This window comes from Chiroxiphia lanceolata, chromosome 2 (assembly GCF_009829145.1).
Source record: "Chiroxiphia lanceolata isolate bChiLan1 chromosome 2, bChiLan1.pri, whole genome shotgun sequence".
In the NCBI taxonomy this organism is placed as follows: Eukaryota; Metazoa; Chordata; class Aves; order Passeriformes; family Pipridae; genus Chiroxiphia; species Chiroxiphia lanceolata.
Genome location: NC_045638.1, coordinates 32,257,521 through 32,275,124, shown reverse-complemented (window position 1 = coordinate 32,275,124; position 17,604 = coordinate 32,257,521). Strand labels below are relative to the sequence as shown.

Here is a 17,604-nt window from a genome sequence, read left to right as displayed (position 1 = left end):
CCCGTGACGGCATTCCTTTCTGAAACCGGATCCTGGAGAGAACAGCTTACAAAGCTGCAGGGATGCCAGGCAATGATCTATGGCCCTGGCCTTCCTGAAATGTATTCCTCCCCAGCATCTGTAAGCTGTCAAGTCATCCGTGTAGTCCTCATGTATGTGTAATACATCCTTGAGCCATGACTTTTCTCCTGTGGTTCGAAGCTCTATTTTCATGTGGCTCTGGGTGCTTTAATTATGTGCAATGTCAGGATACAGGTCCAAACAAAATAATTTTAAATTGGCTTCCCTATTTTTAGAGGACAGCTTATGTCCTGCTTGGATGATTGAACAGAAATGTTTGGGAATGGCCCCCAAACATCTTCTTGTAAGCTGAAAGTCTGAAAGCTACAGCTAAATCCAGGCAATCACATGATGATGAGTGTAATCAGGACCATACATCTGAAGGATGTCTTCAGACTTTTCCAGAAAGTTGGGATCTGTCACAAGAACTGCAAAATTTTTAAAAACTGAGTATTCTTTCTGTTCAGACCTGTTATTACATACAGTAGTATTGTTGCTAGCTAAATATGATTGGACCTGATGATGTTAGAAGTCTTTCCCAACCTTAATAATTCCATGATTCTACAAACCTTTAATGATGTGGGGGCTTTTCTTCTAGATTTTGGAACCGGGGGTGGGGGAAAAAGGAAGAGAGAGAACTTCTCCTTGAAAACTTGGACATTTGGACTTTTATCAGCATTAATCTGATTCCCAAAGAAATTGTACGCTAAATCATAAATCAACTAAATGAAATGAAGTAATTTTCATAACAGAATCCAGTGCTGAAATATCCAGTCTACGTAGAGTTTGGGATGAATGTATCATGTTTAAGACTTTTAGCCAACCTCTGGAATTCATGTGCACTTTTTCCACTTGAGCTGTTACACCACAAAATCAGTCTCACTGTTGCATTCACAAGTTGCCCAGAGAGCAACGCAGTGCTCAGAAACAGAAGACAGCTCTTCTGCATGGGATCTGGCTGGCTGCATATAGAAAAGTCATGACTGTCTCCAGGTGCCTATTTTCTGTATAAGGTTGGACAAAAATGTAATTATTTTGACTTTATAAAATGCTTCAAAAGGATCTCTAGGGGTAGCACTGCTTATAACAACATCCTGAAATGCCATCTGAAGGCACTGCTGCTAACAAGGAGGATCTGCAGCTCAGGATTCCTTCTTTCACAATCTGGTCACCAAACCCAATACTGAACCTGCTGTGGTTTCCCACAGTTGTTGATCCTAGTATCCATGTGTAAGGTATACCTTTAATTACTAATATAATTATTTCCACCAATGTATGGGTTATGTTGTAGAAACCCATAAATTACATTTTTGCCTACAGGTAGCATTCATGTAATTATCCATGTAACATAGGCACAAAAACACATGCTCTTTACTGAAGAAGTCTTTACTGTCATTTCTGTACACTCCTCTCCAGAAATTCTCCTGTAAATACCCTTCAAGATTTAAAGAGGTACAACTTTTATTTGCTGATTTTTTCTTGACTTCACGTGGAACCACTGACTGTCTTGTCTGAGAACAAGCCCAGCCCTTACAACCAGCATACTTCCTGTTTCACATTAATTCTCCTAATTCCATAAGGCATTAGGGATGGCTTGTCAGAAGTAGGTCTGTTGTGTGTTGCAATGATAATTAAGGGAATTTTCAGCACACAATGATATTTGATTTTTTTCCTACTAAAACAGAGAGTGAGAGGTCACCTTATACTCAAGGTTGCTCTGCACCTTGGTAAATATGTTACTCTGAAAAAAAATCAGCTAAAGCTGATTAAAGCTGCAAGTAGTTTTCTAATGAAGAGCATATTTTCAGTTAGATTGGCATGTTGGCCTCCCAGGACAGACAACATATACTACTTGGTATTTACTTTAGGATATTCCCTCTCTCCTTCTGAGATTACTGAAAACTTGACTTGTCTACAACATTCTCTGTAGTCTTTGAAAATTACTTACAGATGACAGGAAGGAATCTGGTGGCCTCTCATATTTGTCTTGAGTCTTTTCCAATTAAAGAATTCAGGCAGCATGAAAACTTCAGCTGTGTCTGTTTAATCAAAAGAAGCCCATGACCATTCAGCAGTCGAGCACAAAAAGTAGTGAGACCATGGAGATACAGAAAACCAACAAAGTAAGACAAGCAGAAAGCACAACTTTGTGAACACCCAGAAAAGTCGATTTCCTGTTGTAGCTGGCATCCTTTGTTCCACTTCCAATAGCTGTATTTAAGTAATTTCTTTTAGCATTTTTAAAATACAGGTGGTTTTGCTCTTCATGCCTGGATTCATAGGAATGGCACACATTACAGAACTGAAACAGGCATATATAAATTCTTCAGCATCATATAGCATTTAGCTGCTTATTGGTTTTATATAGTATTTGCAGAAGTGCCTAATAGCTGGAAGAAAGAGTAAGAGGAATAGTCCATGACTGATCTCTTGATCACCTTAGAAGATAAGTGCTTTTATAATTGAGTAATTTTTAACTTGTATAACTTCCTGGGTTCCTCTTTTGTCAGAGTCTTTACTGATAATAAAAAGTTTACAGTATGGTAAGTAAGTTGAAGGCAGTAGGATAACCAGGTGTGATGGGACCAGAGGCTGCCAAAGGTCAATCTCCCTCCTCTGCCAAAGGAAAGCACTGGAGTCATACCACAGAGATGGGAGGTGCAGCATCACAGTCTTAGGGGTGTAGCAGATGGCTGGACAGATCTCAGATATCTTTGGCAACAGGGGATCAATAACGCTCACACTCAGAATGATGGAAAAAAATTAAGAAAACTGGCCTTCCTTGAGCAAGGAGACAGGCACAGAGACAGGAGTCTTGGACATGCAGCCAGTATTTCTATTCATGAGCCCCGAAGGCACTGCTTACTAAGCAATTTCCCCATGAAGAAAAGAAAAAAAGTAGAGCTTTCTGTATTGGGTCTCTTGGACCACACTGACTGTTTAGAGCCATCTGATACACTGGGAGAAGGAGAAAGAATTCAAATATCTAAAACCACCAGAGTGAGGACTGTAAAAAATAACAACTAAGTTATCAGGTGATGGTATGTGCTAAAATTGCTAGATCACATGGAAATAAAGTTCAGCAGCTGCTATTTTACCAGCATTACTAACTCGAGTTCTCCCATAGACAAAAAGGAATAAAAAAAGCTGTCTGCTGCCTACAAATCTGAGATCACAAGCCATGGGCCTCAGACAAGACTTTGGCCTCAAACGTCTATATTTTACTATAAAGACAGATATACACTATAAATTAAATGAACTAAAATATTCATTTGCTTGGTAACTAAAATAAATTTTCTACCTATCATTATGCTCCACAAAGTATGAATAAATGTGGACTGATGTCAAATGAGTCACAGAAAAAATAAAATAATGCCTGTTTATCTTTACACGTCAGCTGTTGTATTATATGAAAGTCATTCTACATTAAAGAGCTTATAAAGTTAAGTGAGACTTTACTGCCACAGTAAGAAATTATTCTAGGCCTTTATTTTCTGTGAAGAAGTAAAAGAGAACAAAAAAACCCATTAAATACAATTCTAATGTTAATCTTCATAAGAACATCTATTTTATTTAAGACAAAAACTTAAACAAATGTTTTATTGCAAAAGTATTGGTAACCCACCTGGATCAGTGCCTTTGATGACGCTACAAATCTTTGACCACACAGTAAACAAACTGGCAGAGGTGTGAGTGATTCTTTCACTCTAAGAAAGAGGACAAGACAGTTTGGCAAATTGCCTTGGTTGCCGTTCATTTACCAAGAAAAGTATATTAGCAGCAAGTCTGGTCACCTAAAAGTAAGACTCTGCAGGGATAGCTCCCAGTTCAAGGGCCAGATTCAGGTTCAGAAGAGTCTTCTGAGTGTCCCATCATTGCCTTGACTTGACTTAAGCCTTCCTCCGCAAAAACCTGAGCAGGTCTTTAACTCAACCATTAACTTTCTAGCAACTCAGTTGCCTCTAGGTTGCAACACCCAGTGCCTAGGCAGCTGAGGGAATAAGTAGTTTGAACTTATTAGGGCAGACAGCACTTCCTCCAAGTGATGGTGCTGTATTTTATTAATAACATGTTATCCAGCTTTATACCCTAATTGCTGCCTTTGAGCCAGAAGCAGTAAAGGAGGGCAATGCTGCTCTCCATGCTGGGCCTTTCCCTGGTAGCCATTGTGTACTTTGCACTTAAGGCAGTGGGCACAAAACAGAAAAAGCACTTCTAGAAAGAAGCAGGAGGGCTTTCCAGTCACTAAGCTAATACTCTCTGAAGGGAAAAGTAAAGCAGGACAGCATCTTAACAGTGCTTCTGGATGTCAAGGCCAAAATCTTTTGTCACAATTTTTAATATGTAGGCCATGCATCTTGCAAAGCAGAGCCTTATAAATCTTTTCTGTTTCTTGCAGGAAGGAAAAAAGCAGAAATTTGGCTCCTTGGAAATGCCGATTAAACAGCAAACAAAAAAGCAGCAAAAGGGCAACCTCCACAGGAGTGGTTATTTTCATTGAGGAAGCTTTTGCTGGGGGTTTCCCTTTGCTTCTGGTCAGAAGACAGTTTTGATGAGGCTGAACTTTGTGTATTGAATTTGGAATGAGTAATACAGGCAGATTGTGTGCCCAGTGGGAGACTAGAAACTTTTGTATTAACATTTACTTTGTAAAGAGTTTGCAGAAAGGTAACTCATACTTTGTCAGCTGCGGAAAATAACATCACTGATAATGCCATGAACAGGCTTCTGACAGAGCTATAAACACTGAGACAGAAATTTAGGGTGTTTTTTTAAAGGTATCAGCTGTGAATTCCCAGCCTCAGGGTGAGTCATTGAGACCAGATGCAGCATTTCAAGGAAACATTTCTAGTGAAGTGACTAAATAGTTGGAAAAGGCCCAACTGCAATGCATTCATAGGCATCCCATGGGTCAGGTGAAAGAATCTGTTTCTTAGGGACACCTGGGCCAGGTGGTATTCACAGATGATACAGAGACAAAGGCCAAAGGAGATGGAGTTGCCCAAATAGAGGGAAGCTGCATCCAGGAAAGCAGGAGCTACAGAGATGTCGGCACCCAACAACTGGAGCGACACATGTGAAGAGCTGTCCAGGCTCTCTGCAGAAATTAACAGCTGAAGAGTTGTGATTTGGTGAAAATATGATCCATGGAAAATACTTAGGAGGCTGAAGGGGAAGGAAATGTACTGCCTGAATAACACCAGGAGCTACTAATGACCGGCTAATGCAAAGGCCAAAAGAAATTCATCACCCATCAGCTTCAGGGTGTGTGAAAACTCAGTGGATTATGTTGTGTGATCGGTGTTTCTATTGCTATTGTACTGGGAATTGCCTTCATGTAGTGACCCTGGAGGGGTTCTGGGCTACTGAAGCGAGTAAATGTGCTCTGGAGCAGAACTGAGCCCCTCTACAGAGAGCTGGCAGGAAGAAATGTGGCTCCAGGGAGTTCTTTGGGCTTCAAATGCTTCTAGAATGAGTATGGAGTAACAAAGATTAATTGCTCCCTGTGACAGTTCTAAACTAGGCCACTGTGCAATACTTTGCCTTCGTAAACCTGTTGGAGTATTTGAAACTACAGCTGTGCCATCGGGTTTCCTCTTTGTCAGGATGCTGCCTCATGTGGCATCAAAAGTTGAGCTCTAAGAACAAAAAAAGAGATTGACATTACCAGACTCTAAGGACAACATCCAAACATTTCACAGCATTTCATGGCAAAGAAGTGTGAAATACCCCACTTTGCCCAGGTATTAGGGAAATATTCACAGAAGACAAAGAATAGAAGCTATTGCTCTAATATAACCCATTTACCTTAAATTTGCAAGGATTTGAGCAATGCAACTGGGTGTAGTATCAGGTGACATACCACAATGTGCCTTTGTTTTTTTTTTTTTCGTGTCACAGTGGATAACTGTGAGGTTTTACATTGGGTGGTGGAAAATGGCCTGACCACAGCTACATCATCTTGAACTTCCCATACTGGAACTATTAAAAAAATCCTACTCAGCATCTTCCTGAACAACTGAGCCAAAGCTTCCTGAACAACTGAGCCAAAGCTTTGCAATAATTGTAAGAAATGTAATTCCAAATAGCAGCAAACTTTCCTGCAGTCAAGAGCTGAATGTGTTATTGGTTTTGACCGGGAGTCTGCATCATCCAGTTACACTGACACTGACAGATTAAGACAGAGCACAAACCACAGCAAGGTCTGTAGAGTACCTTTCATATTCATGCATACACCAGAGATATTTCAGAGGATGAGAAATTATCTAATTTAAGAGACAAAATCTGAAGATACCCAAGAAAACCCATAGGAAGAAGATCCAGCCTAGGCCAAAAGGTCCCTGAAGCTTTTTTAGAAGATTAGCTAAGAAGGTTTAACTCCCTGGGGATGTCAGTGGCTTCTGCACGTAAACTCTAAAGAGACAAATTGCACACGATGGATAGACCTGGACAGCAGAACAAACATTCCTGTCTCACTGATAATCTAGAATGAAGAATGTGGGGTATCTCCCAGACTTGAGCAGGCAGTCTCATGCTGGAGCCTGCAAGGACTGCTGGGCTTCCTGCAACCATGGAAATTACAACAGTGATCAAACTGCTAATGCTTTCACATTCTTGTTGAACAAAACAGGGAAAAGTTGCAGAGAGCACCTGGCAGTGACGCTGTATGGTTCTCTGTGTGGGAAATTGCTGTGTTTGTATTATATTACACTTTTTTGTGTTTGATGGGTGAGGAGAGGCAAAATGAAGTTGGGCCAGAGCTCTTACTCAAAGTGCTCCTCTAAGTTTTAGACTTCTTTGTGCGAATGAAAAAATAACGTGGTAGAAGAAAGCTTTACATAGACAAAACTATGCCTGTATTAAGTCTTCATCCTAAGATATTTACTTTATTCCACATCTGATCCCAGATGAATGAAAAAAGCAACAGCAGAAATTCCACAGTACCCCACCGAGACTTTCTTCAAGACCAACTCTATAAACTATAGGATCTGTGTGTGCAGGGATTATACTTTTTGATCATATAACTGCACAGACTGAAAAGAAAAAAAATAAGTTCAGACTAAAAATTCACATTGCTGTATAAACAAAAACCAGCCACCACTTGTTCAGTGGGACAGCAACACATCTGGTCTCCAATCCTGTAGCTGTCTGGCTGAACAGGGCTTGGGAGCACGGAGGAGCTACCACTGCCTAGGAGGAAGGGAGTGTCCAGTATTAGTCACCAGAAACCAGGTCTGAATCATTTCATGGAGTTCTGATTCAGCAAGTTAAACATTGGTGAGAAACAGGAGATGAGTCCTCAGCATTCTGCACTGAAGCAGACAAGTGCTGGAAAACCCAGGAGGAGAACAATGACATGACTCCAGAGATGTAGCAGGACCTGGGACTGAGATGGGCCACCCAGCTCTTCATGGGCTTGGACCCAGGCATGAGACATTGGTGTGCTGGGGGAAGGATGTCCTGTCTCTGTGGACAGCAGCGATGACAAGAGGTGTATGAGGTGGCCCTAGCAGACCATGGCCATGTCCAGAGTTTGCTTTTCCCCATCTAGTTTTGCTCACCCCGAGCAGACAATATGAAGGCTTACACTTAGGCCTCCTGTGCCCAAGAACGACTGCCCACAATTACGCAAAGCAAATGTGGAGAATGCCACATCAGCAGTCCTCCTCGGGCGTGAGGAGGATTAGTGCCAGCCCCGTATGATGTTTACATAAGAGGATTTGATCTATGCTTCCTAGTGTGATTCACAGGGCTCTGCCTTGCTGGAGTAGCTAAAGCTAATTCCTCTTGCTTCTGTACTTGGCCCTGGTACTCTGCTTTCTACAGCAACTGCACTGGTAACAGTAACATTGCAGCAGGTGTTATGGTCCAATTTTAACACAGATATTTTTGACTGGCATTTTTGTCTCTTCACATATTTTTTCCAATTGTACTTTTTGAGCCTACAAACTTATTTTTCAACTGCAAATCCTGCTTTCTTTATTTAGATGAAAACCAGAACACTAACATTTAGAAATACAAGGTTGCCAGCACCATTTAAACACCCTTCCTTAAATACATAGGTTTGGAAAAACAAAACTGGTGCCTCTGTACTTTGACGAGCTAAAAATGACACTGGTTTCAAAGATATGGAGCATAAAAAGAAATTAAATGTTAAACTATAAATAACTCAGTTTTCACTTGGGCTCCAGAAACTTGCACAGCTTTCTATACAGGTAGTCACTATGGCACCAACTTATTTATCAATCACAAAATGTAGTAATTCAATCACAAAATTGAGAATTTCACAGAATGTCAGAGTAGCACTACATTTTTTGTTTGTTTGTTTCAAAAATATGCTTTCTCATATATTTTCTTATAAATTTATAGGTTTTCTATTCAAAGCCTTGGTATTCCCTCTTCCTGCCGTTCGATCAGTGTACCCATTTTGTATCTGTTTTCTGCCTTTAACTAGTTCACAAGACTCTAACACAAGAATCCAAGAAAGCTTCACTTACCAGAATTTTTAAGTGATTTGATTTCCCCATACTTTAGGAGCAATGTGCAGGTAAACCAGAAGGCATAGTAAATAACCATGTTTTGAGCAGGATCAAGAGTTTAATACTTGAAAGTTCTGGACATGACCAGATCTCATTCGGCTCAAACTCAATTATGATACTGAATCATCTCTATCTGGCATGACTGCTGCTACGCAACGTTTTCATGAAGCTTTTATGTTAAAATGCAGGTTTTTGCAACTAACTTATCTTGGGTTGTTCTTCTTCCTGTTGCAGATTGGTTTTTGTTTTGTTTAATTTTTAAGTGTGGTGTGGCTTTCTGGATACTTCCAATACCAGCAGATGTCGCTTAAGAAGCTGAACTCCCTAGATCCATCTGGTGTCCTTTGCCCACATGGTTCCCTGGGGATGTTTCTCTTACTAGTGTTTCCATGAAAGCAGGCTGATGGCTAGCTACACAATCCCCAGCCAGAAAGTCCCCTTGGCTGCTTTTCATCCAGTCCCTTCTGACACATCCAGCTTTGGTGGGCTACAAGGAGTCAGGCCTCCTCCTAGAAGAGCTCTTGAGTTTACTTGAGACACTCATGCAATCATGCTGTGTCAAAGTACAACTAGAAAAAAAGGAAAGTTGGTAAGAGAAAATTATGTATAAGCTATGATTAAGACATTAACAGAACCATTATTTATTACTCAATTTTCTATCACGGCAACCAAGATCAAAGGTTCTGCCTTTTATTCCCCTATGAAAACTTTATCTGGATCAAGCTGAGTCACAGTATTCAGTTTTTCTGTGGAACTCTCTCCTACATGAGTTTTTCAGGAACTTGCAAATGTACTTTCTTCAGCTCAGCCCTCTATGACCATCTCTTCCCCATTCACCACCTAAATCATTTATGCACATATAAGTCTGTATTTCATTCCCTACTGTTTGTCTTGGAGCCACAAGAAACCCATTTGTTATTGAAAAGCTTAATTTCATTTCAAAGTAATTTTAAATATGTCAGTTTAGAGCTGCTCTGGTTTTAATTTTTTCTTCATTTGGTTTCAATATGTTGTCATTTTTACATTTTACTTGAACAATCCGAAGGGATTATATACTATGAAACATGAAATTATATGCTAAGAGTGTTGTTGTCACAGGAACAGTTTGCTTCCACTGCACAGTGACTAGCAACTCACTGTATCTGTGTACGACTGCTGCAGTAGCTGTGTGGGAGCTGACTACTGCAACTCACAAAAGTGCCCGTGCAGGGTGGTGCATGCAGCTGCTTACAGTCTGAGCCAGATGGATGTTATCCAGACTGGTCTGTGTATCAGGTAACTGCACTTACCAAAAGCTCAGAGCTGTGTTGATAAGTCCTGCAGAGAGAACAGTTATGGTAAATACAAGCACCGTGTCACAATGCTGTGGTTTCAGTTTTCATATCAGAGCTGGCCTGCAGCCTGGTAGCTCAAAGTATAAGAGCAGGCAAGCAACTCTCCACACTCATCCATCTAGACATAACCCCTGAGGTATGTAGAAGGTCTTTTAATATTCCAGAGAGGGCATCAGTTCCCAAATGCTCTGTCTTCTCTGGGCTCTTAGTTCTCTCTGTTAACAACATTCCACCTCCATCCTGATTTGTGCCCAGACATCTATACCTCAGTTTGGACAGGCAACGCTGACAGCTCTTGCGTTGCTGATGGGAAAGCAGCAGCTGGAAGGAGGGCAGCAGGTTCTTATTAAAAACAAATTTCTTTAAGAAAATCAACTAGTTACTCAGGAGCCTCAACTCAGGCTTCCTTAGCTCTCCAACCTACTACAGCTCCTCATCCAAGGCAGCACTTCATCTTTTGAATCTTTTTGTACTCTGGTGTATAATAAAAGACTGCAATATCTCATACTCAGCCATATTTCAACTTATGCAGACTGAGATTTGATAGACACTAGATACAATTTTACAGGACAGTACAACATGCTAGCCCAGTTAGAATGAGCTGGCACTGGGAACTGCAGCAAATTCCTAAAGTACTGGCTATATCCCATTTGCAGAACTGCACAGCCCCATGCTGTTATTTAAGCATCTGGCAGGAGCTGTGTTACTCCTGTCCTGCTCAGCTGGTGCCACTTCTCTTTTTTTTTCTGCCCTGACAGATCTGGTATCTCCTCTGAAGAGCGAAAGAGAGGAGACAACACTTACGAGCTCTGTACCTCATCTCCTCTGTTTCCCCCAGAGCCTTATAGCACAAAAAAATACTGCACAGCAGATTTTAAAAGAAAATGAAGTGATCATGAACAAACATGGAAGCTGAGGGGATACAGCCTTGAATGATCATACTAGTACAGTCTATACTGGGGCTAACCCTCACCGATAAATATCTCTGTAGTGCTTCTTGGGAGCCTTTATTTCTCAGTGTGAGAGATGAGCTAATAGGCACTTGGAGACATGCTAAAGTGATGTCAGTCAGTCCACAGCAATAAAATATCAGGGAAGATCTTTCTAAACCTACAAAGCTGCACCATAAGAGCCTTTGGTCTCATCTTTTTTTTTTCTCTTTTATATGTAGAACTGAAAGAGACGCTTAACCCACAGCAGCAAAGGGGAAGTCACAACAGTGAAGAGCCATCATTTACAATCCAAACCAGAAATAGAAATGAAAGAGAAAACCAAAGAGCAAAAGAGAAGTGCATATCTGAGAGGCTGTACACAGAATTACAGTACTAATGTTAACATAGGCTACCTGAAAGGACAGGAAAATCCAGACATCCCCTTACTCATACTTCATATCATAGAGCATATAACTGAGTTAAGATGGAGAAAATATCTAGAGTTGTCTGAAGGGCAATGAGAAGAAGCTAATCATCAAACTCCTCAAGCTCTTCCAGAAGAGAGATTTTAAAGACAGAGAAGACACACCACATGCACAGAAAGCAGGAAGAAACAGATGGAACTGTTTTCAAATCATAAGGCAATTAATCAAATTCTACCACCAGAATTTCACCCTGCCTCATCCTGCAAGTTGATCTCCATGTGCAGATGTCTCTGACATTGGTCTCCTTCTTTGAGGATCAGGGGCCCAGGCATGAACCAGAAACCACAGCGGTTGATGTGTGCCCCCTTTGCGTGCTTCCTCTATTGTTCTGTTCAGCTTGTGCACTGAAATTAACAGCACCTCATAAAAAATGCCTTCTTATGACATAGGTTCCACATGCATTGGTGGTAATCTGGGACTGAATAAACTCTGGCCAAGAATTTCAGATGGAGGTGTCTGTGGCTGAGCTTCTGAATCTGCATGGAGACAACTGGATAAATGACCAAGCATACTGATGATTTTAAAATTGCCATGAAAATCAGTTGCACCTCACCAGTCTGAGTATTAATTAACATCTTTTCACCCACACACAGAAACACTTTGGCACTGGCACATCATTGCAATGCAGTTGGATGTTGTCATCAGAAAAGATACACATAGCTGAGTTTATCACCATTTTTGGTAGAATCCCATTTAACTGAAAGAACAGGTTTTCAATGAAGTTTCAACACTCAGAAAACCTTTAGGAACATAAGGATACAGTTCTGTGTATCTTTGGGCAGAACAAGGTATTGGTTCATCTATTCTTTGTTCAGGCCCATTCCTTTTCTATTTCTTCCTCCTTTCTCTGTCTTTCTAATCAATCAGTGGATTCATTCAGCAGTCATGGATGCTTCGGCATGAGATGCCTCCTCTAAAAGCAGAAAATTTAACACATGGGATTTACCACAAAATGAGCAGATACACAGATACCCAGCATGATTCTGTGGGTATACCATACCACATTATACCACGTCAGCAGCCTTGGATTTCTACCAGACTATGGTTGAGAGAAGCGCCGTGTTAGGAAGTTCCAGCTTTGCTGAATCAATGTGGAGTATGGGTAGAATAAATATCACACACCTTGCTGTCACACCAAAATATCTATCCATTACACCAGAAACTGCCAGGTTGCCAAACATTGGAGGAGTCAGTAATACTGTGCTGACAGCAAAATAGGGCTGAATTGCTGCACCCTCGGGGAATGAATCTGGAAAGTCTGGAGCATACTAACAAGGAATCTAAACAACATATGGGCGAACGGGAGCAGTTCCCTTCACTGGCAGTACTCTTACACACAAAGCTAACCTGGTGGTTGTGGTGGGATTGAGACCTTTGTGTCCTATCCCCCAAGTTCTCTATGAACCAGTGCACAATACTGCATGGGACAGGGCATGAGGATACTGCAAATGCATTAGGTTAAGTAACACTGGTCTGTCATTCACCTCGTATCACTATACTACAGCCACACAACACCCATTTCTAGCCAGCCTCCTCCATGGTTTCACTTTTTATATATCAAACCTGTATGCTGATCACAACTAATTAGGTCACCCAAGATCAGATCAGTCCACTCTGCCTGGTGCCAGGATCACAGAGAGAGAGGGACAATTATATGGCAATTGCATGACACTGATGTAGCAGTAGGGAAACCTGAAGTGGTGGTCAAATGAATGAGGCCAGTACTTATTTCATGCATCTTTCCAGGCATGTATCCACAGCAAAAGTTCATACTGCAGCTCACAGTAGTGATAGTACAGATAGCACTATTGCCAGCAAAATACTGCATCCTTGCTTTTATTAGAGAGAACTGGTAAACCACATGGCAAAGCTGAAAGCAGGCTCTCTCACTGAGCAAAGGTGTATCCTAAATTACAAGCCCAATCAAAAAGTCATCATCCCTTTCTCTGAGAAAGTAACTTCTGGATTGTTACATTTAATTCCTAAAATGTAAAATTCTTACAGAAATTGAGGATATTTTTTCCTACTGGGTTAACAAAAGGCATATGATGATGAGTGGTTAAGCAAACAGAAAATCAAAGTAAAATAATAAAACCCCCCAAATTTACCCCTGTTTATCTTGAAAATATTCATTGAGTAAAAAGTAACAAGGGTTTGCTGAAAATAAATCTTGTAGACAATCCTGAAATATTAAAATCCCAATAAATCATATCTCCTCTGTTTTCTTCATGCAAAAGTTTTGCAATGCTACAAATGTTGGAAACAAAGCCCTCCAATGACTTGAAGCTGGCACGGAAAATGAAACAGCAGGGGAGTCCTGAGCCACTAGTGCTCAATGCAGGGTTGCCTTCAGCACACAGGTCCAGTATCAGCAAGTAAAAGACACACCACAAATTCACTGGGTAGTAAACCCTGGTTTAGGGTGCTCAAAAATACAGCCAAGTGATGCAGAGCACTGATGTGATGCAAAGTCATTTTGGCAGCTCAAGCTTATTGAAACTTTTCCAAAAGGACAACTTTTCCCTAGCAGACTCAGTGCTGGTCTGTGCATTGTTTCTGTGTCATCCATCATAACATTGAGGCAAATGAAGCAATTTAAGGAGCAGCAGAAAGAATTATCTGGAAGAGTGGTTTTATAGAGAAGGGTTAAAAGAGCTTAATTCATCCAGTTTTGTTAAAGCAGAGGTACATGGAGACATGTCTCCAGCCAGCAAATACTTAAGTAATGCAAACCTTAAGGATGGAGAGGAAATACTTGGGCTTCTACATATGGGAACAAGTAGGAGTAAATGAAAAGAGGGTGGGGAAAGACCGAATGTCAGAAAATCTTATTGGCAGCGAAGAGCAGAGCTTGTGCAAATTTTTCAGAGGAATTCTTTTAGTTATTTAAAAAATAATTTGAAACATACTAATAAACAAGCTAAGTAAGTCTGTACTAGCAGGAAAGTTGATTGGATTACCTAACGGCCTTATCTCTCCCCATTTCTTTCTTTGCTTCGTTTATTTTCTACCAAGTAATCATGTATAACATTTGGTAAAAGCAAAGAGAAAGTAACCCAAGGTATATTCATGACCTCAATCTCAATGTTGATCTAAGAAACTCTATTTCCCACTGTGAGTTCATGCCATCCCAGCAGAACAGGAGAAATAGACCTCACAAAAATTTCTCATTTATTCAAGTGCAACATCACCTGGGTTTGATCGGTGTCCCACAGAAGAGGTAACTCCCTGCAGGAGAGAGACAAGGTGGTTCAAACAATGGATTATTGCTTTCGGAGTCGGTCAGGCAGATCACCTCTACTGAGTACCAGCAGTTGAAGAGGTTACAGGTCCCGACTAACCACACTGACACTCTCCCAGGAATTTTTGCCTCCATATCAAAGGTGGCAGAAACCACACATCTGTATTTTAGTAGTTCTGGTTCCCTGCACAGACAAAAAAAAAAAAAAAAAAGAGTATAAACTATCCACAAAGGTAACTTGCATGATAATTGAAAGCTGGCATTTTGGTGTGCTTTAGGAGGAATGTTTAAAACTACCACACCTCAGTAAATGTAGCAGTCTTTAGGTACAAACCTTTTCAGTGAAGGTAGGCAAGGCTGAAGGTGGACTGACCAGAGCTCTTCTGGTGTTAAATTTACTCTATTCTAGCCGTCATGCTGACAAAGCTGAGAATGGCTGCAGGAATCAGAGCACAGCTCCCTATTTGAAAGTCGTTCTGATGTGTTCTCCAGTAGAACTGGGCATTTCTTCATCTAACAAGTTGGCTGTTGAACTTTAGTGTCTCAGTATTTATGCAATTTCTGTTTATCAACACAACTAGATTTCTATAAGAACTATATTCTACACCTTGTCATAGTTAATTGTAAGAAGCTTTTTTTCAGTATAGAAATTATTTTTTAAAAATTGTTCAATAGGCTCAAGCAATACTACAATATCCAAGTGTTAATATTTATATGTGCTGCATGCATAAACCAAGCAACTTGAAGAGTCTCAAACACGTATGAAACAATATAACCCAGACTAAATCAGAAATAAATTAATGGAATGCTTTTTGCTTTATCATTTACAGACATTGGACCATATTGTATTGGTTTTTCCTGCACAGAAAACAGTGGGAGTTCTGGACAAAGATGAAAAGGAGAATATGTACTACGACCTGTTTGTTTTCTACTCATATCTTTTTCAAAAGTCGGTCTGTGTTTCAAACAAATAAAAACTTCCCATATTTTAATGCTGTAAAGTTTAAGATTAATAGATACCATAATGGTAGGACTCATGGTTCTTCTCTCATGTATATTATGGCCTTTTTTAATAGCATAGTTGGCATTTCCATTTTTACTCTAAGGTAGATGTTGCCATCCTTACATCTTAGTTTCATTAGAGTTCCCATTAATTTCAGTGGGTAGGATGCTCTACAGCGTGAATTACAACGTCTGGATGCTTGGTTGTGCAACACTGGATTTGAAAGACGAGAAATAGGAAGGAGCTGACTTCTTTTTCCAGAAGAGTAATGCATGTACAGCAGAAGCCTAGTTCGGATGTAAAATCAAGATCATACCGGGTCTACTGTAATAAAGATGCAGCATTAATTGCTGTTTGTCTTTCTCAGTTCTTAGGTTTGATCATGCTCTTTGATGTACATACCTATCCCCCACAGAAGTCAAAGTGTGGACTTCTGCTCACAGCAGTAATCAGGCTTTATATGTGGTTTGGGTGGTTCTGATAACTGTTGACAGAGATTCATGCTCATAAGTCACTGATTGGTGTATACCCATTTTCTATGCAGTAGTTAAAAGACTATGCAACTTTGAAAGATTAGTAATTACAGAGAAGCATTTAACTTGATTCCTCCTCCCATGTCGTCAGGAAGTGACCACTGTTCCTGGGAAAGGTTTCGACCCAGTGTTTCCAACTTTCTATTTCACTCTTAAAAATAAACCTCATTGATACTGTGGCCATAGTTCAACAAAACAGCCGTATCCAGACTTTCAAGGTGTCTTTGGGGAGTTCTAAGAAAAAAGAACAGTGTGTGTTAAGTTTGCGCAAAAGCCATAGCAATACTATTTTAGTTAGGTTGTTAGTCAGGCCTTTAGAGACTCCTGGTTTATTACACTACCCAAGTCTTTTATGCTGTTCTGACAGCTGAAACTCAATGACATGTTCACCAAATGTGACATGTTGATCAGGTAGGGAAATGAGCTAAGGAATAGCACATGGGTGCATACTGGTTTTTTATTCTAAAAATCTAAGGCTTTTCTTCACTAAACAAAGACTATTTGTGCTACAGACTTTTCCTGTTAACGCTTTATCCAAGATGCCTTTGGCACTGTAAGTCCTGATCTTGGACAGGCAATACCCAATTCATATCTCTCACTGGGAGCCATGGCACACCTGGTATCACAGCTCCTGTCAGGACTAGTTCCATGGACACATTTCCCAGCGCAACATCCTCTTGACAGACACCAACCTCACACGTTTAACAACTTGCCTTCTCCCCATCGCATATCTTCTCCATGCATTCACAAAGGCCTTATGGCCACTCGTGTCCCTCAAAGGCATAGTCCATACATGTCTTCCCTCAGCAACGGCAGGCACGCACTATCACGCCCTGGCTCCAGCACAGGCCTCACACCTCGCCTCAGGCGGGCAAAACCTCTCCCTCCTCCAGTTCTATTGCTGCCGAAGGTGCTGCACCGACAGGCCAGGCCCAGCAGCGGGGGAAGGGAGCGGATTTCCTCACGGGGAGGGCTGCCGACACCCCTGCTCCACAACACCCTGGGCTTCGACCAAGGAAGACAGGACGCGGGAAATGGGCAGAAACACCGGAGAGAAACGCCCCCGCCCACCAGCGAGGCCGCCGCACACAGAGGCAACGGCTCGGCGCCCGCCCGCCACCATCTTGGACGCGGGCAGGAGGAACGCCGACGGCCTCCGCAGGGAAACAACAATAGCGTCACCACAGCCCTCCCGGCGGCGGAGAGAGAGCGCTAAGGAGGTGGGCTGGCCCCGCCGCGAACAGCCGGCGTTTACAAAAGACGTAATGTCGCGTTTAAGAAACAAATAATAATAAAAAAAAAAAGTAAAAAAATTAAACCAAAACAACCCGGTCACCAGCCCTCTGCCTAGACCAAGGGGAAAGTGAGGCCGCCTTGCCCACAGTTAAAATGGCACCTGCTCTGCGCCCTCGCCTGGCCGGGGGCGGGGCCTCCCCGGGGGGGCGGGGCGGCCCCCTCTCCATCCCCCGCCCGGGA

At 41.4% G+C, this 17,604-nt stretch overlaps 1 long non-coding RNA gene across 11 annotated transcripts in view; it reads right to left on the bottom strand.

Moving 5' to 3' along the window:
- The window catches only part of LOC116783283, a 26,431-nt gene extending 8,827 nt beyond the window's left edge, over window positions 1-17,604 (bottom strand). Inside the window, exons 1-5 of one of the 11 annotated variants that reach the window (XR_004355613.1) lie at window positions 17,525-17,604; window positions 10,200-16,362; window positions 9,890-9,917; window positions 3,686-9,169; window positions 1,431-2,450 (exon numbers count right to left, since the gene is read on the bottom strand). This is a non-coding gene — a long non-coding RNA (uncharacterized LOC116783283). Of the gene's footprint in view, window positions 1-1,430; window positions 2,451-3,685; window positions 16,363-16,744; window positions 17,283-17,524 lie in introns of those variants that run through there. The other 10 variants (XR_004355614.1, XR_004355609.1, XR_004355610.1 and 7 more) reach the window with 10 other exon arrangements.